Source organism: Hesperophylax consimilis, chromosome 15 (genome assembly GCF_061612785.1).
Source record: "Hesperophylax consimilis isolate HC1 chromosome 15, BYU_Hcon_1.0, whole genome shotgun sequence".
Taxonomy (NCBI): domain Eukaryota; kingdom Metazoa; phylum Arthropoda; class Insecta; order Trichoptera; family Limnephilidae; genus Hesperophylax; species Hesperophylax consimilis.
This window is the reverse complement of record NC_142850.1, coordinates 24,573,683-24,598,301: the sequence shown is the minus strand read 5'-3', so window position 1 is coordinate 24,598,301 and position 24,619 is coordinate 24,573,683. Positions and strand designations below refer to the sequence as shown.

Below are 24,619 nucleotides of genomic sequence, written 5' to 3'. Positions count from 1 at the left end.
AAGACTCTCAACTGCTCCCAACCGTCAGGAGTCATTAAAACTAGGGCATCCCAATTGGGGTATATTGTGAGGCTGAAGGTAGTGAAGAGGAGTAGAAAATGGATAAGAGAATGGTGGGAGAGTACCTACCTAGCTTTTCAAATTTGATCACCAAGCAGGGATAGCATCCATTTCAAGCAACGTTTTAATTCTGAATTGTGTTCTTACACCAGGGCGATACTGAGAATGTCTTCTACGAACGTGGTGTAAGTATACTATGTACATATTATTTTTTATTAATAAATCGTGAAATAACACAAATTCGTCAAATAAAATTTACTTGCGCATGCCGGAATTTGAACCTACGACCTTCGTCTTGCTAGTTGAGAGCATCACCCCTCGACCATAAACTGTCATAACCTGTCAGACCTTTGTTTGAAGGATATGTATGAATAGATAGGTATTTCTCTACATTCAGCCTTACCACTCGACCACGAACCGTCATAATCCGTCATACCTTTGCTTGGAGGACAGATTTGAATAGCTTGGTACCTATCTCGATTAGGGATTCTATAGATCCCCTGGCTGCGGACAGCCTGAAATCCAGTGCGGTTTTCACTTTCGTCGTGAAAGTTTCACAGATTTTTTTTGTCTTCTGCCGGGAAAAGTGGACTTTCATTTTCAAAAGACGCCCTATGACATCTTCGCATCCTGCATATCGCATCATCTGCCGACCAGGTCCTCCCACCTTCACACTGGAACACCTGGAAGACCCATGATCTTCACCACCAGTGATGAACTCACAAGTTTGGTCTCCACAACCGACTTCATCCCCACCAGCCACGACCACACCTCCACCGTTCACCTCTGCTTCTAGGGTGTGACCATCGGCCTGGGAGATTCGACGTCGACTATATCCACCGACGTGGTATCGATCTTCGGCCTGGGGAATTCGCCACCGATCATGTCCTCCAACTGCGTCAGGAAACTGACGCAGCTGCTTCAACTGGTTCGGAGTCACAGAAACATACTGACTTTAATAAACGATGTGATACCACACTACCATCTCTCCACATCTTTCCACACTATCAACTCTCACATTACCAACCCCAAATATAAAAAATGTGGATTTTACAAAAAAATTTATTGAACAAATTTATAATGAAAATCCAAAAGCGTATGTCTCCACCAATGACATTATAAAAAATACAAGGCACTCATATTCATACTGTTCGAACAAAAAATGTATCACACTCAGCTTATGAAAACAGTAATCATTCAAATAAAACGTGTATACGAATGAAATAGATATATGATCGGCCCGCGTTGTCTCAGTAACGTGTCTACCTCTATTAATTCATCTAAGGTCTCCACCGAGTTTGATTTTCTACTTCTCTCTTTGTATAATGTTAAATATGTCAAATGCTGTAATACCCGATAAATAAATACCAAGAAATACGCTAATATCTTATGTCGTTACTAGAGTTAATTATAACTTACTACAACAGTATATTATAAGACTGTTTGAGCATTAGCACAGAGTACAGAGCATTAGCAGGTTATAATATTGGATCTGTTGGAGAATCCAGTTCCAGAACTCCGCGTGGGAGCTTGTCATAAGGAGTGAATTCTCCCGGCATATTGCTACACATAATCGTTTTTGGTCCAACACTTCTATATACATCTTGTTCAGTGGCGCATCTACAAATTTATTTGATATGCGGGCTGTATTATAGAAAATAGAAACAAGAGAACTGCGGTAAGAAACCAAAGTGTCGCCGACATTCCGACATCATCCACTCCATGTTTACTTGTTCGCCGATAGTAACTCAAGCGTCGTGAGTCCAATTCTTCTGCTGGCAAAGTCCACCATCCACGCCACAAGCAAGATTTCCGCATAGTTTGATGGTAGTAGGGGATTTTCAAATATTGTCAGGTTATTAGTAACCCGGAAATAATAGTCCTTCTTTAAATATAAATAAATAAAATAACTACTGCAAATCGCATACCACCACACACCAAGCAAACGCGCACCACTTTCATTGCACGGCCGCTTTGATAGTCCGTACAGTTTGGTAAGTTAGCTCCGCAACAGTCGGAACTCTTCCATGTCGTATCTTCAGTTGTTTCTATTGTATGTGGGCTGTATGGTACCCGTGAACCATACCATACTACTTATGTACCGTGTACCATACCAAACCAAGTACCGTACCATACCATACCATACCACCTATGTACTGTGTACTATACAAAACAATGTACCGTACCATACCATACCATACCACCCATGTACCGTGTACCATACCAAACCAGGTACCATACCATACCATACTACCTATGTACCGTGTACCATACCAAATCATGTACCTCACCATACCATACCTCCTATGTACCGTGTACCATACCAAACCATGTACCATACCATACCACTTATTTACTGTGTACCATACCAAACCATGTACCATACCATACCATACTATACCACCCATGTGCCCCTTTACAACCTGGACCTTTCGACTAGTTCCATTTTATTTTCCACATATTATAAGTGTACATACATCTATATGAATTTCTATCTTATTTTCTTGATTAATTTAATAAATTAATCAGTGAATGCAGTGGAAATTAACCCACTTCCCGACATGCGATCGAGCTGAAACTCGGTAGATAGCAATGACAATGCATTCTATCAACTGTTGGTGCCACATGTATTTTTTTCTGAAATTAGATGATATTATATTTAATAAATAAACATTTATATGAAATAAATGCCCTTACTATCCAATTAGAATTTGGCTTAGATATTAGCGTTGTTGACTTCAGTCCATAAGAAGAAGGTTCAATCCTCAGTCAAACCAAAATAAAAAATAATATGAACTTTTAAATACATCGATTTCTTATAAGATTTAAACAGATGTTAACTGTGCTGCATGCCATTTTTTGAAGCATGAAATAATTGAGTTTTTTGTAGGAGTGCAATTAATATCCTGGTGCGGTTTTTTAAGGTGCGGGTTCCGACAGTTGCCCCGGAGCGGTCGCTGGTCACCTACACCACTGGTATTTGCTCGGGGCGACTCGAAGCCAACTCCGGCGAGCAATGGGAGTAGATGTTTGCGATATCTCGACTTAATCCCACTGCTTTTCGGTTGATTAAAACAGATATTAAAACTTTTATCGTCACAGGCCGAATTATGGGCCTCGCTGCTAGACTCGTTGTCTTCGAGATTCGAACCAAAATAAGCTAATAGATTTCGGGGTCCCCCTAGTAGAGGATATATTCAATAAAAATGCAATTTTCCAAATTTATAAAGATAATATAATCAAAAAATTTGAAACCCACCTATCTAAAAGATATCAATACAATTTCAAAATTCCAAAATGTAATACCAAACAAATGCAAAATAACTATACCTACTTAGGAATAAAGTATTTCAACAACCTTCCGATTGAAATAAAGAAATTAAAGGATAACATACTTAAACTAAAACTGAAGTTACACTTTCAGAAATAATTGCCTGTTTTTTCCCTTTATTGATATTTATAATCAGTCTGTACTCATCTCCACTGTATTTAGATGTTGTCTTTCTATATATTGTTCCTATTATATATACAGGGTGTATCGGCACGTACCCGACAAATTTTAACCAGCGATTCCTGAGCATAAAATGCCAAACTTGTTCGGAGAGCGGACGTGTTTTAACCGCTCCGGTTTGTTTAATCCTTTCAGAAGGTTTCCCTTGTTAAGAGATCGCTGAAAAATGTTCAGCATCCGTGTTTTATATAGTGCTTACCTTCTTATTTCCCGAAATGCGCGTAACTTCTACCGTTTAGCCGGAATTTTCAATTATTATAGCATTTTAAACCGATTAAATTTTGAAAGTGAACCTAGAACAAAGATTCTCAATGCAGTCAAAGATTTTATACCTGACTCAAGTGTCAAGTGGTGTCGGGATTTACGGGACCTTTTCAACCGAGGATGTCTGCTTGCAGGACAGATAAGCCATATTTTGTTTAAAGTTTTTGTTTTTATTTTCTGTTTTTGTTTATGTATTTTGTTACAGATGACACACATAAACTTCACTTTGACTTTGGTTCAAGATTTTTCTTATGATAGCCTGCGATAAGCGAGCCCTAAGGGTCTGAGACAGAGGTGTGAAATCGTCGGATCACGACAATAGAAAGAATTTTTTTTTTTTTGCTGGTTTTTATTTAGGTATTGGAGCCAGGAAGGAGTCTGAAAGGGTCGAGAGGATTCACTAGGTGGCATGAAAGGCTGGTAGGTGACTGGAGAGACTAAGGTAGACTAGGATGAGGTGATTTTGCACAGCGGTGCTGCCAAGGTCTGTTATCTATGTGAGGATGTTGTGTCGGCGCTCTTTGTTGGCAGCAGACACATGTCAGCGCTATATTAGCGGCGGACACATGCCTGAACGGGTGACGAGCCTCGTGCTGGCACAGTTGGTGGACGGGGTAGTCTCTCTCCCTGCAGCAGCTGGTACAGTTCCTTTGCTACCTAGGACTCTTGCAGCAGAGTCTCCATCTTCTGTCTTCGTCGAGCGTCACAGCGGTGCTGCCAAGGTTTGTTGTCTATGTGAGGATGTTGTGTCGGCGCTCTTTATTGGCAGCAGACACATGTCAGCGCTATATTGGCGGCAGACACATGCCTGAACGGATGACGAACCTCGTGCTGGCACAGTTGGTCTAAATAACAAATTTAGATCCTAGGAAATAAATTGTACAGCGCCCTTGAGGTGATTTTTCACAAAAACGGCGCTCTACAAATTATCCAATTATTATTATTATTATTATTATATGGAGTAAAAAAATTTAAGGCCACTTTGCTGTTCGATAACGTTTTTTCATTCATGTTTTCACCACATTTCACCACTGTTTTATCCTTTGTCAAAGTTTTAAAACCCATAATATATAAAAACGCATAAAAGGTAAACTATTTTTCCTATAATTAGTGTAACTCTCTCACCAAGCAAAAGAACCAGTTTCTTCATTGGTGAAATTGTGAACATAAATATATTTTGTAACCATAATATGTACTCATATAACATCCTGTACCCACTTATATATTTATTAAATAAAATAAAACTTACCCCACGATGTGTCAGAAATCCTATTGAATTTAGAATAGTTACCACGGGCCAGAAAAAAACTCTTCAATCTAATATGACTTTCTGAAGAGGTACGCTTTGGGATCACCTCAAAAAGGTTTGTAACCAAAAAATGTACATTCTATTTTTTCCTATACATTCAAAAACCAATTAACCACTTACTTATAATCATTGAAAAATTTCACATGCAAACATAAATTATGATTAACACGTAATGACATAATTGAGAGCTTGCCGTTAGGAAACGCATAACTCGACATTGCGTAACTTGTTTGCGTTGGTGAAAATTATTAAAATATATTATTATTATTGCATGTGGCATCACACGTGTGCCCCCCTCCAGTGCTGCTATGGAGATACTGACAGCTGGCTCTTTGTATGTACAGCAACTTTGTATGTATTTCCACGCCTTAGGTGCTTTTTTTATTTTTGTTTTGCGTATTTCGCGACAAATATGTCTCCCACAGTCCTAGTCATGCTTACTTCAACACCAGAGAGGTACCTACGTAATATTGTTCTTCTTATATCCAGCGTCTAACGAGGTAACTACTTATTTTAGTCTACTTGAGACCACCACCTAGTAATAATAATAATCATTTTTATTTTAAATTCCTAATACCTGCATTATAAACAAAGAAGTGAGATAAATATTAAAGAAAATATATTTAAAATGCAAAGATACAAGATTACAAATATTTATCAAATTTACGTAAAAAAACAAAATTTTATACTATAATACTATATTCTCAATTTTGAACGTAGTTGCGCCATCTCTTGGGCCGGCTTGTAGCCAATTTCAAAGATTTTTTTTGCTTTGACTGAGGATTGAACCTTCCTCCCCATGGACTGGAGTCTGGAGCGCTAGCAACGTGCCAAATCCAGATTGGGTAGAAACGACATTTATTTCGTGTATTAACTTACGAAATGTTATCCGATTTCAGAGAAATGCGTATATGTCCCCATTTGCCTCATGTATATAGAATGCATAGTCATCGATAACGAGTGTGTCTGCTGAGTTTCAGCTCGATCGGATGTCGGGAAGTGGGTTAATTTCCACTTCTAAGATTTCCATTCATTCATTCACGAAAAAAAAAAGTGGAATTCAAATTATTTTGGGCAAAAACGGCGCTATATAAATCATCAAAATATTATAGATGTATTTGAAAAATGCGGTCAGTAATGGAAATCCGGTCAATGAGGCGAGACTCATTCAAGAATCAATTGGATTTCCCTTTAAAATCTCTCCTCACTAACGCAAAATATGTCATTTTGTTTAGGTGCAATATACTCCTCCCTAACCAGGAAAACTTTTGGCAGTTTGGTCTTACAGGCAGGATGACGCTGTCTTACATAGTCATCATTTTCATCAGGAACATAGCAACCTTACACTTCCAAAATAGTTGAATTCTCTGTAAAGCCTCACAACGGTTAAATATAGTAGCCACGCTCCTACATGTAGAGTAATCTCAAAAACTTTTTTCTGAACCCTATCCAACATAAGGGAGCATCTCACCTTGTAAATTCCAAATAGCCTACCTCCTATCCAGACTACCGCGGACTAATGAGAAGTACAATACTCTCGGTGTAGGGATAATACAAAAGACCCTGACTGTTCGGATGACAAATATTAACATTTTAATGAAGACTGGCACCCTCCCTTCGATATGATCACGAAATGCAACTTTCATACACAATTTCAAGATCTTTCATAGAAGAAACACGATTGAAGTTATGACCGAGCTTAGTGTACCTAAATTATTAAATTCCCTGGTTATGCCACCGCATTCCCAATTTCTACCGATTTATAACAAGTTTCTCTTTAACTCATCAAGTTTTTAAGTTCTAATAAAAATATATGTTATTTTTGAAGATAATATCTATACATTTTTTTATGCCGAAGCGATAATTATTTTAAATTCCCTGGATAGAAAAAAAAATGTAAAGTCAGCTCAGAACATTATTAAAAACACGTTTTGTTCTGTTATTGCATGAAAAAATCACAGAATATCTTTAAATACAACTAAAGCATTTGTGGAGAATTTTTTTGCTGTATTTCAAAAGAGTTGTGTATTATTAAATATTTTTACAATTTTTGCTTAATTATTTTCGTTTTTAATATTAGCGCGCTCCCTCTAACATTCGTATTTACATATCTCCCTTTCAAAACGATCTTTGAACGCTTACTATGGGACAAGGCAAAGCTTAATGCTAAATCACTATTTTGCATTCATCTTTATAACGAATTGGTGTACATTATGAATACCAAAAAATATGTTTTGGATAAATTGAAGGTTTTCCTAACGTTTCGCTTGAGTAGAATACAAATAAAAAAATGAATTACCTACTCAATAAAAAATATAAATGTAAACTACTAAAAAATTTTTTTTTCAATAGAAATGTATGAACGCGTAAAGGAAACAACTTTTAAAAATACAGTATTATAGCTAAGATTATCTGTGATAGTTTCATTGATTAACTTTTTTCTTTCTTATAAAATTATTTACAAAATAAATAAAAACTAGTTTTGTGCTTGAAATGGAACGTTTCTAGACTCCGTTTGACAAGCGATTTTAATGACTATTACCAAGAATATACACATTTTTGGCTTGTAGCTTCCTCTTAAAGCAAAGACTACGCATTTCGAGAAATTAAAATGAAGCTGATTTCATGAAATCAATTCAAAAATGTGTAATGTATACTCCGCCATTTTCAATTATTTTATGCTATATAAATTAAAATCAATCAAAATTAATTTATTATTCCAGTGCTTCCCAAGTATAAAAGAGTACATAAACATTTGCTTGTGCACATTTTGATCTGGAGTGTCTTTCTTTTACTACAAATACGAACTTTGCCACAACCTACATGTGAAAATATTAGCTATCCTAATTATAAACTAACCATCTCCTGCAAAAATCATGTATTACAACTTGACTGCATAGTTTAACTTTAAAAAATGGCCTTCACAGGAATCCATATAAAAAAAATATATGTACCTACATAATCACTTTTCTGTACATATTTGAAAAGGTTATTTTTTTTATTTCATAAATTCTTCAAATTCAACCAATCGGTTCCCATTTTGAAAAGTTACTACTCACAAAGAAAATTATGTTGTAAAATCACGTGATATTCCTATTTTAAAAAAGATAATAAAAATAATTTTCTGACAAATATTATATTTAAGTATGTACCTACTTTATTGCTTGTCTAAATTTTTCACACAATCAGTTCCAAATTAGAAAATAACAATTAAATTCAAACACAACCAGTAGTACAGTTCATTGAACTTGAGTAAGGACGGGTTGTTTCGGAGAATTTGAACAATTCATCAAATTTCAACGTTCATTTTCAAGTTCTATGAAAGATTTTTTCAAGTTCTGTTTTTATTTCAGTTTTGTCAAGCAACCAGCCTACACTGATATAATAACAGAACTTGAATAGGACTTTCATAGAACCCGAAAATGAACGTTGAAATTTGATGAATTGTTCCAATTCTTCGAAACAACCCGTCCTTAGAGTCAGACACCCAAATTAGTATTTTTGATTATAATATGAACATTGTATGAATAAGTATTTTTAAGGTTCTTTAAAATTTTAGTTATTGTATAACCCCCTACTAATAAACGTGCTTTAAGTTTTAAACACTAGAGATAAACAACCAATAAAGTAAGTATCTAATAAATAGTCTAGTTTATTTGCACAACGCCCTTGAGAGTGATTATTAACAAAAACGGCTTTATAAAAGTTAGACAAGAAATTTTATAATTCCAACTTGTTTGCGAAAATTTTCAAAATAATATTCTCATCACGATGCATAGACGTTGAATGTAAATTGCATACCTATCTACTAAGTTGAACTGTGACATTATCTCTGGAATTGAATGCTTAACTGCGTACGTTATTTAGATAGTTGCACTTGTTTGAAAGCGCTAATTTATCTAGATCCTGCTCACAGATCTCACAGTATTACAAAAGCAACTCCGAATGTGACCCAAGTCTCACAAAGGTCAACTTGGAGAAATAACTTCCTCGCAGAACATGTTTCAAACAATTTTATCAACGGACACACCTGTGATAAATAATTATAGCGATGACTGCAATGTTTCAAATGGTAGATCATTAATCATATAAGCTAAATAATTTTATTATTTTGACTACCTTCAAAATGTATTGTTTGAAAATCTTGCGTGTCGCTTTAGAATATCATACGTTTGTATTAAGTTTTACACATTGACATTTGTTAACATTTGCAAAAAAAACCTACAATGTCAGACTAATTATTTATAATGTATTTTAATTTGAATTTATCATTCCGCCTACCAAGATACTGCAGCGCTACGTAAATGTTCCTGGAGGAACGAGTGGACTCTTTCAGAGCGTTTCTCCGCCACCACATGGGAAGCTTATGGTGCAAACTACGCCAATCAAATAACACTATTTTCACTGCCATGGTTGCCTGGATGGAGTCCCTCCTAGTGGCATCTCCTAGAGACGCGAGATGTTCAAATATCTTCCAAAAGCGGCAGCTTGCACACATTTTTATTTCTTTTCCGCATTGCCTTTCCGTTTATTCTTATTTGTCTGTTATTTTAAAATATGGAATGTATTGCATTACACTACCCCTGCATACATTCTGGAATAAACTCTTACTATTGTTATTAAATAATTTAATTTTTTATGTAAAAAGCACATCCAAAACTTATTTTTAAAAATTGACAGCGGGTCTATCTGCCGATTTTTAGCTCGAACAGATGTCTGCAATTTCATTAATCACCGCAAAATTCAAAAAGATTGATTTAAAAAAAACTTGTCTAAGGTAATTATTACCACTTTGTGTTATTCTAGGGTACAACAAGGAGTAAAACTTTCTCCCTTTTATGTAAAACTATTTGTAAGTCCATTTGCCGTAAATAGATAAATAATTTTTATCTTTTATTAAATATTATAGACATGCAGCATGCAACTAGCCAGGATAATATTAAAAATATCTGTATTTTTGAAAAGTATGTAGATATGAAAAAAAATATATTTTGTGTTATACACATGTCTTGCTTCAATCACATTATCGTATCATACACACTCTCCTGTTCTGCTACTAATATTTACCGACTCAAGTATGTCACTTGATCGGGCCACGTCGTCATTCATTCTACCATCGCTTTCGTATATTCTCCTTACACTCCTTTCAAATTCACCTGAGCGTTCCTTTTGTAAACTTAACCATTACACTTACACCATTCTTGCTTTCGTTCCATATCTCCAAATTTGTAACACGGTCGTAGATAGTTTTGATAGATAGAAACTTTCGCCTGGACCCCAGGGATCTCGTTTCTTTAGCATTTAGTCCACGTTCATCCTACCTCTGCCAGTTCCATGCAATGCATCAGGGTTGGAATCAGCACCCATAGAATAAACAATAACATACGAACTGCCTTGTGGACGTGTTTCGTGATCTAAATCTTTACCTAATCGAGGCTTAAATTTCCAATACAAAACTGTGTTTACTAAATTCAAAGGGGATGGAAATCTACGATGTCAGATACTGGACTGAATGAAACATGTATGTCCATTATTTTCATATAATAATAATAATATTAATATTTGGATGATTTGTATAGCGCCGTTTTTGTGCAAATCAGCCCCCCGTTGTGGACTGCTAGTCTTGCTTATTTTGATAGTTTTCTATTAGGTAAAGGTCCTTAAAATCAAAATTGTACATTATATTAAAATAATGACTGAAGTACGCGCCTAGTCTAGACAACGAGGTTATCAGATTATCTACAGTATCAAAGTAGTAGAAATAAAAGGCGCAGTAAGCATGTGCTTCAGTTAACGTTTAGTATATTCCGGTATGCATGGCAGAATGACAGTACAGATATCCATACTCTTAAGTAGGTACAGACGGAGTACAGTGCCGACGGCGGATTGATAAGATAACCAATTGGATCTTGGATCTTACACGCCGGATGCTGCTCATTACAGACGGCGGTTGAAGGAAACGTCAAGTCGTTGATTTGCACTCGTGCATATAAGTAATGCTAGGTACTACAATATTATTGCTAGGTAATGCAATATTATTATTCTGTAAGGACATTCTAGCAGGTGTCTTGTTCAGGTGGTTAGATTCCTGGAATATGGTTACCTATAGTTAGATTCTGACCAGAAATATATGGGCTCGGGTAGTTTATCTTATGACAGGCTATCCCATCAAAATCCTGGTTCCATCAAATACCCCAAATTCAAAAAATAAATTTTTTACTCATCAGAATAAAAATTGAATATTGCTCCGATCTCTCCACTTTTTTAAAACTCACGTACTTAGCTCACCAAGAATACACTGAGAAAAATGAGTATTGACGATTTATTAAAAATCTCTCGATATTACTGGTAATCCGGTTAAGAACGGGACTGCATGCCGCTTCCTGATAAACTTTTAGAAAATTCGTCATAATATCGGAAAACTGCGTTTGTCATAATAATGCATAATGACGAAATGCCAAAATGTTAAGATTTTCATGAACACATGTTCCGACATCGTAACAATTCATTGGTGTAGGTATATTTACTCAAAGTTTATCCAAGAAGCCTATCAATTCATTCGTTAAGGGCCTGCATTCTCGTTTTTAACGGGATAACGAATAATGTACACATACAAAACTAACTTATTAAATTTCTTAGCATGCCATATTTCAAAAATTATTTTCACATCATTTTTCACAACTCCTATTTATTAACAGTCAATTACAATTCGTGAACTTATTATAATTCTTGTTTTCAATTCATTTATTATTTTTATTATTATCCACACACTTCCTTCCTTTTATAACAATCTCAGGCGAAATTACGTAATGATATTTTATGGACATACGTAATAGGTACTACAACTATGTAATAACTAAAAATATCTAATTGTATCTAATTGTACTGTGCATGTCTTAACAAATAAATGAAAAAATAAAAAAATGTGAAGATTTTATAATAAGAATAAATTTGCTTTTTTTATCAGTAAGTTTTCTTCGCGTACTTTCTGTTGTAGATTTATAGAATAATTGGGAACTTTGAATCACATGTTTTGAGATGCCCCTGTCTAAACGATCTTTATTATCAAGCCTAAAGGTGCGATCCACCTGATCCACTTTATTATCAAGCCTAAAGGTGCGATCCACCTGATCCACTTTATTATCAAGCCTAAAGGTGCGATCCACCTGATCCACTTTATTATCAAGCCTAAAGGTGCGATCCACCTGATCCACTTTATGATCTTTTTCATAGAATCTATGAAACCCAAAGGTGAATTGACATCAACGTTCGTTCTATAAATTGACCTAGATTAGATCGTAGAATAGATCAATAGGTCTGAACTCGACACCTTATAATAATTTAACGTACAGGCGAAATTATCGCCTGTACGTTAACCCTACCTACTGAAAAGTTTTCCAATAACACCCTCGAAGGATGAAATCTTGAAATGTAAAGAAAAAATTATTAATACCTACCTGGACCCATTTGCAATACTCAACAATTAGAAATAGCATTAAATACAAAAACCAACTTCTTCCTTCAAAATTAATAATAGCCCAGTCAAAGTGTGAAATAATGATTGGAATGAAAAATTACCCTTTTAACCGTGTTTCCAATATAGCTTAATATGTATGACCAACGAAGAAAATGATACTTTAATCCTGCTTAATATTAAATAATATAATTTCCTTGTGCAGAGGTACTTTCTAATGTGACATTTATAATAATAATATTTGTTTAATATATTCTATTTTAGAGGTGTGTTATATTTTTTTAATCCTGTAGAAAAATAAATTTCACAGTTTTCATTTCGGCAAGTTTTTATTTGTGTGACTTTTTAATCGTCATTTAGATGCATGTAATTTTTTTCATACATCTTGTAGGAAATGTACCTATACCTATAAAACACAAATAAATTCAGTTTAAAAAATACAATTAAATTTGGCTTAAGGTGACTAAAATAATATAACCTAATAGTACTTTCGTACAAAAAATTTTTTTTCAACATATGTAGCACATATACTAGCAAAGTGCCAACACTTTGCAAGTGGCTTTACGGCTTTTGGTAGGTTATTATAAAAGTTTTGTTTGTACGTAAGTTTAATTTTTCAAGACATATTTTATAATATAGGTAGTAATCAACACATTTTATTATGGGACTTGACGTAAGGGTTTCAAAAATACCTTTATCCTATATTTACATTGATAATTTAATCTTAGTAGGCACAACGGCGTCGCTGAGTGTATATAGGTTAAGATTGATGCCACTTACCTACACAAATGACTCGATTGCTCGACAAAGTAACACTGATTATTATGGCAAATTATTTTTGTGTTTAAATGATAATAATAATCTGAGATATTTAAAAAAAACTGTCTTATTTCTTCTTGAAGAAAAACTTATTGGAATATATATTTTTTAAGCAAATTAATAATAATACATGGCTTACACCGTTAAATAGGTCTTTCCGGATAGTTTTTCACATGAAGACGGATTTTTAAAAAAAATATATTTTAGTTACAAAAATTCCGACCCTGATTTTTTATGAAAATTGTAATATTCATATAAGTAGGTACGCCGCTGTTAAAATGGTGAATTTTGCTCAGGTAAAATCGGAGCAGTCCCATTACAATAAAAATAGAAATTAATAAGAGTAAGCCTTACGAGTAAATAAAGTGCCATGTCTCCTTGCACTACAGGCGGATGTGATGCATATTCAATAAAGCAATATACATAGCTCACTCCTCGGCCCGGGCTCCATTAGCAGCGGCAGTAAATATCTCGCAGATCTTGCGTCACTTCCTCCTCAACAATTATCACCTGCACACATTTCCTCACTTGCATATTATTCTACTATCCCCCGCGAAATACGAACAAACGCGCACCGAAATAATCCGAGAAAAACAATAACACTTTTCTATTTAAGTACCCGATGCAAAGTACCTACTTAATTTCACTTTTTTGTCAAGTACCTACCCACGTAAACGCAATAAAACAATGTTTAAAAATCTTTCTATTCAACACATCTATTTTTTTACAATGGTAACATTTTTATTTGATTTTTTTTTCTTTGTTTCAACTGTCACTATTCGATTTACCGCGGTTTTTGTTTCTGTGATGACATTTTTCAAACGTATAACAATGATTTCGGCGGTATTTCGACCGTGTGTCGATACGAATTTGTTTACTTTGCTCTTGCTGCGATGCCATTCGCCTCAAGTTCTCTGCTAAACTAATTTATGGCTATGTATTAAGACACTGTCCCGACTTTACCTTATTATGGCACCAAAGCCCACTCATATTTGCCATCCGGAGGCGGCCGCGGTGTTCCTGTCCTGCGTTGGTTCATTGGTTGGTCGGCTTTAGGAATGTCGGACTCGGCATTATTCGTTGTTTGACACTGAATGCAGCATTGAAATACGAAAATAATGGCCTTTTCTGTAACGTAATCAGATCACATTGTTTTTAAAAATAAACTAAACCATTGGATTGAAATAGGTAAGTAGCAGCGGCGCGGGCGTGCCGTTTAAGTTACCTGCTTACCTATCTAGGAAATTATTTGGATATTACTAATTTGGAAATTACGATAAATTATTTTAAAAACTTTGTTTAATTCGAAATATATTAGTTTATATTTAAATATGATTAGAAATATATAAACTCGTAGTACAAGCGGGAAACTGTTAAATCTACATCACACAGATAACCCAAAAAAATCGAATTGAGAATTGAACCTTTTTTTCAATTTTCTTCGGAAACTAAAGGGTTAAAAAAACTATTGGATCCAAATCTACGCTTCGTGGCTTCGATGCATTTTAAAATACATTTCAGCTGGCAACCGATTTTTTTTAAAACTTAACCTAAAAAAATCCAACTTGCGGACACGATTCACTCGAAAAAGAAAACTCAAATCAAAAAATTGTGCTACAAATTCGACTCCGAATGTGATGTAGTTTCACCAGTTTCCCGATTGTAATACGAGTTTCCGGACACCGTGTATACTATATATATGTATATACCGTGTATTTGGTTAACCCGTTACTTACAAAAAATATAATTTGTTAGGTAACCTACTTTTCTGATATTCTGACTCCCAATATGGCTATATAGTATGTAGTATTTAGATCTGTACCTACCGCATATTTAAGGACACGCTTTTGTCATTTTAAATTGGTAATTTCCATTGCTAACGATAACGACCTATTAATCCGCGGTCGCCTATTGAATTATCGAAAATCTACAGTGGCGTAGCGTTCTTCAAACACCAATGAGGTTTTCGACCTTGATGGGGGAATGGAGATTTTTTTGTAATTAGAGAACATTTGACTGAATTACCAAATAAGGGTAAAATGCTCTCCCATCTTGATTGAATTCATGAATTTTGTTTTAAATTTAAGAACGTTTTTTCCATGAAAATATATATTTTTTTAAATTACTAAACACAATCGTCTGGAATCAATTTGTTATCACTGCGAAGATTCCGTTCTGAAAAGAGATTTGAATTAAGTTTGGAATGTTGGTGGTTGCGCGCGCACCGGGAGATTTCCCGCCCACGCCGCAATGCCGGACCTGCGCTGGATAAAAACATTAACAACAAGCAGGTACTTGTACTCACTTCATAAGCGCAGTTCAGACGTACTCATTTTCAGAATGAATTTTGACAAACCTGATTTTTTAGTACTTAGCTAAGAGAACATATCATCAGAGTCATTTGCGCAAGAAAATCGATGAAAGGTTGGCGACGTTTTCGATTAGATATTGTTTGTAACTCCCTAGTGCGACCGTAGATTGCTAACGATTAAACAAAAATTCACGTCGACTAAATCTGCTTAATTAGTCGACGTGAATGTTTGTTCGATAGCAATCTGCAGTCGTGCTCGGGAACGTTGACATATGACCGACATCGTCGATAAAATCTGCATCGATGTGCTTGCCAAAACTCTTGTTACTAGATTCCATAAAGTATTTTTTTCTAGTAATTTACATTACTTTTTCGGTATGACTTTGTTCATTAGGCCAGTGTGTACAAGTATAGGTACTTCAATAATTGACTAAGCGTAGCAAAGGCCTGTTTTAACTCGACCATTTGGCATTCCATCTTTTTTATTTTTTATTTGTTGGTAACTAGATCTTCTGTTCACAGAACTATTAGCAAATACCATATAATACGTCCAACTCCAGTAAAATATTGACAACAATTCTCGTCGCTTGAGGCGCTAGTGTTGCATATTGACGTTGACATTCCTTTCAATGACCTCGAATCGAATTTATATTGTACTCGGTGGTAATGTTTTGCTCTTCCTAATTTATAATTCGATCAATATTGATAAAAATATATATGAAAATGTCAATAAAAGTAGGTGTGGGCAGTTTAAGGATATAATAAGAACAAATAACGAAAACACTCTCAAGTCGTTTTTCGGTATGCCAAAAAACGTTTAAAAGTTAGTTACAATCGTGGAAATTGAATTGAATTAAAAATTCATATATCATTATGTTAATTAGTCCTCATAAAGCTTACATAAATAGAATTAATGATAAAAAATATTATATTTATTTATAAAATATTTTATTACCTTTCTAAACCATCAAAGACAGAGTTAATGGCCGTTCCAATATTTTTTGTGTACATATAAGCAAAAACAGCAGTAAGGTCGTATGTAGTCTACCTATTTTGCAATTTCTGTAATTTAAAAACGTAAAATAAATTTAAAAAAAAATTTATTAATAATTTGAAAGTATTGTATATAAAGTGTATTTTTAATGTTATGTAGGTACTAAATGATTAATTTAATAGACCTTAATCCGTATTGGGTATTTTTTCATCAATTAATGAAGGAATGAAATGGAACATTTCTCTGAAATTGAATGACATTACATCGGTTAATATACGAAATAAATGTCGGTCCTACGCAATCGGGATTCGACTCGTTGGTTAGGGTGGTTGACCCCAGCATTTTTTGTATATTTATCCTTTTTATTTACGACTGTTTGTTTCCTAAATTACTCTAAACAAAGTTCCTTTGATATGATAATATTATTTATGAGCAACTTCAAGAGAGATTTATAGCTCCAAACTAAGTAAAATGGGGGGCTTTGCGAATCGCTCTTGTGAACACAGCTTTGGCAACGTAAGTCAACTGATGTCCCACGTACTTAGGAGGTAGTTATAGTACCTACCCGCGCGATTATTCTGCGAAATGTTCCTACGGATGCCATTACAAACCGCTTTCCAGCATTTGTAGTCCCATAAAAGAGGTACCTACCAGAATCGATTTATTTTATTGAATCCTTGCAAACTTGCTCTGTTCGCACATTATATTTGCATTTTCCTTTGATGTGCAGCTAGATAGGTACAGATTAATATATTCAACTCTCCTGGCGGCCGGAAGAGGAACGAACGAACCATACACATAAATAGAAGAAAAAAATGGTTTCCACAAAATCTACAATTATATATTTTTTGTAAATAGTAAATAGTAGGCGTAAGCAAAACAAAATGCTGTGTCAAGTAACAGTGGCCTTAGTACCTATATGTATTGTTAAATGAAAAATTAAACTTAAAAATGTGTAATTTTAATATTTTCGTTCATTGATTTCAAAAACGATCTAAAACCGGTCATTCCGAAACGGTTCCAACTCGCTACATATGTCTGGTAAGACGACTGTCACCAACGTCGCCCAAAGTGACGTCATTGCCGCCGGAATCACGAATAAAACGAACGGCGGCAAATCGAAATGACACATTTTAAATCATTCACTCCTTAGGCTAATTTCTTCGGTTTTAGCAACAAACGGCTATTACATGTAGTGTCAGTTTGTTAGCTTTTCAGAACAACTTGTATGATACCTATCTCCCTTGCCGTCATAGTTAAAAATATAAACGGTGTTAGAAAGAAAAAACAACAAGCTTTATATTCGAATGCGGAAGTTAACCAAAGAATAATCAAAATGTACACCTCTGTGATAGGTTCAGACCACAATTTAAGAAAAATTTATGAAACTTTATGATTTTTAATAAATTATTATTTTTTTTATATGAGACGACAAAAAGTGAGGCGGCTGTTATTTTTTAATTATTTTTTTTTTATTATTTTTTATTTTTAATAATATTTTTACATGGTACATAATTCATTTTACATCTTGGGTCTTTTTACTACTCTTCCATTGAAAGCATTTGCTTGTGTATGGAAGGGGAGTGTACATAAATGTTGTTGTTAGTTAGTACTTAAATAGTTCATTGTACATAAATGTATGTTTGCTGTTGTATTTTTTTTTTGATAGTAGTGAAGGATAATATATTAATATAATAAATTTTAAAAAAGAAAGGAAGTTATGGAAAACTAAGGATATTTGTGAGATTAATTAAGTGACAGTAGTTTTTTTTTTCAGAATATTTTTAAAGTGTCTCTTTACAGAGAGCAGTATTTGGGTTTTATCATTAATGCTTCTGATTTCTTCTGGCAGACGATTGAAAAAGGTTCTTCCTTGGTAAGTATAATGATGTTGTGCAAAAGACGTATTTAGTTTTGGGCATAGAAAAACATGTCTAAGTCGCGTTCTGTTTTCATTTAAAAATTGATATTTATCTTTTTCTTTTATAATTTGGATTAGTGAGTTTTTAATATATAGGTCTTTAAATGTAGGTACTTGAAATTCTTCAAACAGGCGTTCTGTTGGGTAGTCAAAGGGTTTTTTTAATATAATTTTAATAATTGTTCTTTGTATAATTTCAATTGGAAGAAGGTTACATTTATACGCGGATCCCCAACTAATAATAGCGTATTGTAAAGTGGATTGAACTAAGGCATAGTAAATTAAATATAGATTTTTTATCGACAGAAAGTTTCTAATTCTTAAAAATATATATATTAATTTTCTAATTTTGTTTACTACTTGGCATATTTGTTCCTTCCATTTCAGATTTTTATCAATAATTACTCCTAGATATTTAATTTTATTTGTTGTTTTTAGTACTGTACAGTTTGATTTGCAATAGTTTTGGCTGTGAATTTTAGTATTATTGTGTATGACAATGTTAAAATTTTTAGGAGTATCATTTGTATGGATTGCAAATGTAATTACAAATGTCTTTTCATTATTAAGTGACAGTAAATTAGTGTCGAAAAAATTCTTGAGCGTGTTGATGTCTTCTGTGGCCTTTAACTCTACTTTTTCCCAAGTCTTATCATGTTTGTAATTCATCTGTCTAGTAAAAAATAAGAAAAATTTTAATTCAATATCTAAACACGAAACATCTAAATGAAAAAACGTAAGATTTTAAGCCATTTTATGTTTGCTTTCTAAATTATAAAATTTACGGATACGTTCAGAAATATTCCATTTATTTGTATTTTATTGAGAAGCGGAAATAACACAAATACTGTGACTTTCTGACAGCATCTTCAATATGGCAGAGGCCTGAAGGGTGATGGATAATGTATTCGTCAACATTAAAATACCTTCATTACCTTAATTTTTTTCGAGAATAAAAAACAGTGAAAATATCCTATTTGATAATGATCATGATAGCCATAGATTCTTATCTGATGAAGTGGTACAACTTTCAACGGCTGGAATTAGTGCATAATGCATAACAGCCGGGTGCAGCATTCAACGAACAATACTATCCACTATTAGCGCAGCAAGTGTGCCTGGCCCTATTCGGGATATAAGAACCTATGTTACCATGTTACCTATGTAACGCGGTCCTTGTGTGGAAAATTCTAAGGCATGCTACTATTGACTAAGCATTCCCAAAATGGTAAAAAGCACGCATTATATATTTTACCTACTTGGCAGTTCGGACTTCCGTTCCGAAAATGGATTAAGTCTTTCGATAGATTCATTTATTTTTAGCGTTTCCTCTAATTAATTTAATTATTTTTAACAATGTAGATCGATTTTTGGTAATTAATGAAAACATAATCATTCTAGTCTCGTAACAAAGTTTGGTAACCTCAAACATTATAAATAGTAATTTTGGTGGTGTGTTTCTGTGATCTGTGTATCTCTGTTCAATGATCTCCGGAGTTTGCTTAGATTTTTCAATATTGGAACTGATTGTGGGAACGATTCAGAATAGCGGTAAAATAGGTATCAAAATTATGTCATTGTCAAATTATTATTATTATTTGAAATATGTATGTATTTATTTTGTTTAAATGTTTGACAAATGTCGTACTTTCAGAAGGGTATGTATGTGACTGAACCAAGGAGTGTACGTCAAGACCGAGTTTTAGTGGTCCATCTTCTCTGTCTACCCCTGCGAGAAACGTCGTGATTGTTAGTCATAAAATTTGATGAAGTTGTAGAATTCCGCTGCACGCATTACGCGTATTAAAAATTTATAAACAGCATTTAGTTTAAACTTAATTACCACAAGAAATAACTGTTTTTGTCGTGGAAGATAGTAAAATATGCATTTTTCTCAATCAAAGTTAAGTTTGAAGGTTAGGAAATACGCATAAATTATTAAAATAACCCAAACTAACAACAAAACCCTAAAAACCTATTTTGTGAATGTTTACTTGAGCCCTCGACCTAAATGGTTGTCTCCATTAGATATTTAAGATGAAATCAAGAGTTTTTTTAAAGATCCTTTGCATCAAGCGGAATTCGAGTTTACCTAAAATTTAAGTGAAAACATTCATTTAAGCCTCGTAACAAAAAGTTGAAAATTATAACCAGCGCAGACCCGAGAAAAATTACGGGTTTCAAAATATAAATTATGTTAATTAAAAATAAAAAACGCATATTATCAAATAAAACTTTTTTTCTTAATGCCACTGCCGAGAACCGAACCCCGATCAACTGCTTGGAAGGCAACTATGCTGACCTTAACACGATCAACTTTTTTAATAGCGGCGGCATAAATTTTCTTTATAATAATGTACTGAAAATATACGAATTATAGCATAGACCCGGTGAAAATCACGGTGTATTATAATAACAATTTTCTGTCTAAATAAAATATTATAAGTACCTACTTTATGGCTTGTCTCTAATTCTCCAAATGAACACTTGTTTGAAACGAATCAATTTTGAAAATGGGATATGTATTTAAAGCGAAAGTAGTAGAGTTCACTGAACGATAGTTACAGAATCAAAGTTACAATCAAAGTTACAGAATCACGTGAATCCCGTATGGGCGTATGAAAGTTTTTTTCATATTGCATTGTGAAAGAAAATGTTCATTCTTTTTTTTAAATCGGAAAAATCACCTTGCACCACTGCCAGTTAGGTAGGTACTTGCCTTTATTACCCACGATCGTGTACTATTGTTTTATGGCTAAAACGAGTTGTTCAATAACAGCCAGTAACAGACGTGTGTTGTTGTGGAAGCAGGACTAGAACCAACAGTGGCGAGTGGGTGGCAAGTGGGACTCGAGCAACTCGATCAATAAATCCATCAATAGGTACTTCTAATATGTCGCCGCCGAATTGTTGAACCAATATCGTGAGGTTGATAAATTCACCAGTATCAAATCACCAATATATATTTTTTTTTACAATACAAATTATTTTTCTTGTGCCATAGCGGCCATAGACAGTGGCGCAAAGAATTTTGTCTGTCCTATGTGTCAACAAGTATCATGGTCTTCTGAATGGAAAAAATCTTCTCTGATAAAAGGTCACCAGTACTCATTAATTCAACCTTCTATTCCTGTTAAGCCCTGGTTTCACAAATACACTACCATGCCTAAAAAATATATTTCTTCCTTAACCCGAATGCGGCTGGGTCACACTTGTTGTCTTAGCCATCTTGCCAGGTTCCACATAGTCAGTTCGCCGTACTGTGATTGTGGGTCAGAGGATACTCTGGACCATAATTTTTTTGAGTGTCCTATCAATGACCAATTTCCAAACTTCATGCATGAATTGGTAAAACTTGATATTAAATTGCCTACCAGTATTCCCTGCCTTCTTAGTTTACACACTCCTGAAATTTACCATTTGTTGGCAAAATTTATTTATAAAAATGGCCTTAATATCTGACCATAATAATAAATATAAACCAAATTACTTTCATCTGTATTCACTTGTTCAGGTTCCTATTTTCATCTATTTTTACTAATCCCAACTCTGCATATTTTGACTGAGTTAAAACACTATTCTTTATGCATTTGTATATTTTTCTATATTCTTTTATTGTATTTGTTTATATTCATATCATAGAACTGTTTTAAAAAAATAATGCTTCTAATTTTGGAAAAATCTGTTCTTTTTAATAACAAAAAATGCCCACTACTATTGTGCACAGGTTCCTATTTTTATAATTTTGTAATTACCCATTATTACCAGCTCTGTATTGTTTTTGTTAAGTTATGTTTATGTTACACCCATGTTATGTTTATGGTAGGTTTATGTTTATGATATGTTATGTTCATGTTATGTGCATGTTATGTTATGATTATTTATGTTATGTTCATAGTATGTTTGTGTTATGTTTATCTTTATGTTTTATAATCACATTTGTTTACTCCCATATGCTGTGTTTGTTTATATGATTGCCAATTTCATAATTCTATTTTTAAAAAACGCTACTAATTTTAGAAAAATCTTTGGTTTAATAACGAAAAGCGCCCACTTATATTGTACACAGGTTCCTATTTTTATAATTTTGTGATAATCTACCAGCTCTGTACCATTTATGTTAAGTATGTTATGTTTATGTTATATTATGCTTATGTTATGTTATGTTATGTTATATTTATGTTATTTTTATGTTATGTTTGGTTTATTTATGTTACGTTATGTTATGTTATGTTGTTTTATCAATGTTTTTTTGTCAATCATGTCAATTTTATCCTGTAATTTGTTGTATTTATTAATAAGAAAAATGTTGTAATGTATGGCCAAGATCACTCTTAATGGGTGAAAGCCAATATAAAGAATAAAAAAATAAAAAAAATCACCAGTCATTGGATTGCACCTCACGGTGTAAAAAAACGGAAACGGACTACGCCTTGCGGGGATAAATTCTAAAATGTTTTTCAATCAAATTATGTTTAAACAACGTGCACAAAGTAATATCGAATCAGAAAATCTTAGTGGCAATATGGCAGGTGAAATAATCGGGATCCGATTACTTATTGATTTTTTTACCTGTCACAAGATAATAAAGGTATATAAAAACACACATATTCGAATGCAACGTTTTGTCACAATTTCAAAGCAATCAGTGAAGAACTTTCCGAGAGTTAAGATTTTTAACAAAGGATCATTTACATTTTTATTTATATTAGAAGAAAATAAAATTTGAATGTGTATTTCATCACCTTTCTGATACGATCAGAAATATCCCATTTATTTTGATTTTATTGAGAAGCGGAAATTCACACAAATTCTTTGACTTTTTCACAGTATCTAACAAATATGACTGATAATGAAAAATATTCATTATTATAATATATAAAGTTGTATGTTTATTTATTCAAGAAAAACTTCAATCTACTGCACAATTTGCAAACTTATATGTGCAGAGAACAGCAGTTCAATTAATTTTGTCATCACTTACAGGCATATAAAAATTTGAATAAATATTGCCATTTTTTTAACTAAACTAATTTTTCACAAACATTTCTTATTATTGTCAATTATTTTTGGTATTTAAAAAAAATCATTATAACCTTAAAAGTGAAACAAAATGAACATTTTTTAACAAAAATTTCTTAATTTCCTTAAATAGAAATCTATCTTCCCAATTAGAGGCAATTTTTTTTCAAATTGTATGTCTTAGTTAAATTTTCAACCGAATTTTGAACTGGTGTAAATAAAACATAAGAAAAAATCAGGTTGGTGCTGCAAGAACATGGAAACAAATATATTGAAAATCTCAGGTATTTTTTACCTTATGCAGTACAAGTATTTCAAGGTTTGAAGAGAGAACTCCCGGGTAAAACAAAATCTTGTTTCGTAATTAATTTTAGGTGTGTAAAATTAAATTTGTGGTGTCAAATAGCTTACATTATACATTTTTAGAAAACAAAGTTTTTACATAAATTTAAAAAAAGCCGTTCAACTCTATAACAAAATCCCGAAGGAAATTGCTGTGATAGAAAATATTAATAAGTTCAAAAATGAATTAAGAAAATATGTCTATCTCAATTATTAATGTTTCTTTTTTGTGACTTTATTGAAATATTTAAAGAAAGATTCTTCTTCTTTATGTGCCGTATCAGGTCCCCCCGACGTTGGCGATCACTCTTGAAAATGTCTCTTTGTCTTGCACTGCCCGGAATAGCTCCTCCACACTTCTAATGCCGGTCCACTCTCGTATGTTTCGCAGCCAAGACATTTGTCTCCTACCAGGCCCTCTGCGACCCTCTATCTTGCCTTTCAAAATTAACTGGAGCAAGTGATACTTCTCCCCTCGAAGTACATGACCCAGATATGAAATTTTCCTGATTTTTATTAATCTAAGCAGTTCTCTCTCTGCTCTAGCCCGCCTGAGAATTTCTGTGTTGGTGATCATGTCGGTCCATGGTAC

The 24,619-nt window shown here is 33.6% G+C and overlaps 1 protein-coding gene across 1 annotated transcript in view; it reads right to left on the bottom strand.

Moving 5' to 3' along the window:
* Window positions 1–14,341, bottom strand: part of LOC149417538 (uncharacterized) — a 47,438-nt gene extending 33,097 nt beyond the window's left edge. The window contains exon 1 of the mRNA XM_089640069.1: window positions 13,792–14,341. The gene's annotated coding sequence lies outside the window, so the exon portion shown is untranslated. The remainder of the gene's footprint in view (window positions 1–13,791) is intronic.
* Window positions 14,342–24,619: the final 10,278 nt, after the last annotated feature.